This window comes from Loxodonta africana, chromosome 1 (assembly GCF_030014295.1).
Source record: "Loxodonta africana isolate mLoxAfr1 chromosome 1, mLoxAfr1.hap2, whole genome shotgun sequence".
In the NCBI taxonomy this organism is placed as follows: Eukaryota; Metazoa; Chordata; class Mammalia; order Proboscidea; family Elephantidae; genus Loxodonta; species Loxodonta africana.
Window position 1 is genome coordinate 201,432,824 of NC_087342.1, and position 2,132 is coordinate 201,434,955.

Sequence of the window (2,132 nt, forward strand, 5' to 3'; positions counted from 1 at the left end):
CACAGAAAGAGAGAAATCCTAAAACAGCAGCAGATTTCCCAAGGGATCCTATGTCATGATGAGGAAGGATTACAGGAAACTTCTACTAACGCTTTATTTTCCTTCCTGAAGCTCCGGGAGAGGTTTCAGTAACTCAGTGAACAGGTCAATAGCTACTTACGCTATAGAGTTACCCGCAGCCCTCCTTATAGCTTATGCCTTCCCTACTCTTTTCTAAACCTTTTGTCAGAAGTATTTAATCCTTTTGTTACCAATAAATTGCAACTCTTAGTCAAGTTTGGGTTGTGAAGCAGTAGTTAATTGCAGGAGCCCTAGCGGCTTGCTTCTGTAAAGATTACAGCCAAGGAAACCCTCTGGGGCAGTTCTACTCTGTTACGTGGGGTCGCTATGAGTCAGAATCGACTCCACAACACCCAACAACAACAGCTGTTAATTGAAGTAGAACATTTTGCACCAAACATACCTTTAAAGGGAAACAACCACAGAAAGCCAGTAATAAAAGGATGATTTGACCAAATCAATTCCACTTTTTTTGAGAGAATTTTAATTGAAACAGAACATTTTTACCTCAATAAGGTCCAGACCTAAAGCTAAAATATAAGAAAAGCTGAAATATTGAAATACGTTTTCACTGTTTGTGGAGCAGGGAAAGAAGGCAATTGTTTAGATAATTTAAGCTCTTTCCCAAAATGCCAGTTTTGTCTCCACTATCTTTATATTGCAGGAGAAAAAAATGGGCATGGATTATCCCAGTGTTTAAAATTCCTCTCACGGATTTGCATGTATAGAAACCACATAGGTGAAGTGTGGTATAGTAGAGTTTAAGGTTCCAGAAATAAGCAGTCAAAAATAAAATAAAAAGACATTACAACTGTCAGCATTTTCCTTGTAGAGAAAATTGTACAATGACATAGAGTACTTCATCTTACAAATAGCCATCAGTATAGTTAGCATGACATTTTCCTTCCATGTTCTGAAAAGAAAAAAATCTTGTTCTAGATATTTGGCTTCTCAGCAGGCCTGAGTTTTTGTGGTACTCTGAATATATATTTTTTTAAATAGACACCAGTCACTTGATTTAAAAATTCATGAGTGTCCTAGGATGTGAGAAAGAACGTTTTATTCCTATATGTCATTTTTTTTTCTAGGTGAAGGACAAGAACAAATTTGCAGTGCCATTGAGATAATATTACTCTTTTAAGTATTTTCACGTGGTATGTGTCGGTAAAAACTTCTAGTATCAAAGATAGACATCTAACACCATGTGAGCCGTTTTTAGAATATATGTCAATGTTTTGCTTAAAAGAGAATATATCTCAATCAAACCTTAATTGCTAAGTAGTAGATGTTAGTGCATCTAGGGAATTTCTCCAGCGGGCCGCTTATTTAGCATCCTTTCCATAGATTCAGTGGATTACTGTGTTAGTATAAGGAGCTGCTCAAGATCTAAGCCAGTTCTTTTATCTCATCAAAGACCTCATATTAAAAAGAGAAGCATAAAAGAAGAAGGTTTATTTGCCATCCCTGCCCAAACTTCAAACCACCAAGGTCATGTGCTGAAATTATATTTTCCAAAAGAATTATGTATTTCCAAAATACCTCTATTGTTCAAGAAGGCCAAGAGGTTTTTGATCCAAAGTGTAGGGACGCACCAGGGAGAGAGAAGCCAAACTTATCTGAAGATTACCCAGTGTAAGATACAGCTATTTGTATTGCCTTTGAACACTTCTAAAAAGAAGGCAATTAAAGAGGGTGCCGAGAGGGCAAAAAAATTGAAGTCAAGTAGAGTCACTTGGTGGAAATAGAAAATGAAAGTTAAAACACTTAAGCCTTTCATGCTTTTCTTCACATAACAATACAGTATAATTTTTTAAATTTCTCTTTAAAGATAAAATGATGATACATGCTGTAATTTGTTCAGTACTTAGATGATCTTTTTAAAACTTGATCTTTTATAACACTTGAAATATATACACAACATGAATATTTCATACATATATGAAAATTGTAATAAAAATTCATGTAAATGAGCAACCCTAAAATAGGGACTTCACAATTCTATCTCCTGTCTCCACTTACATGAGAAATTATATATAAATCTATTATGTATTAATCATATATAAACATAAATC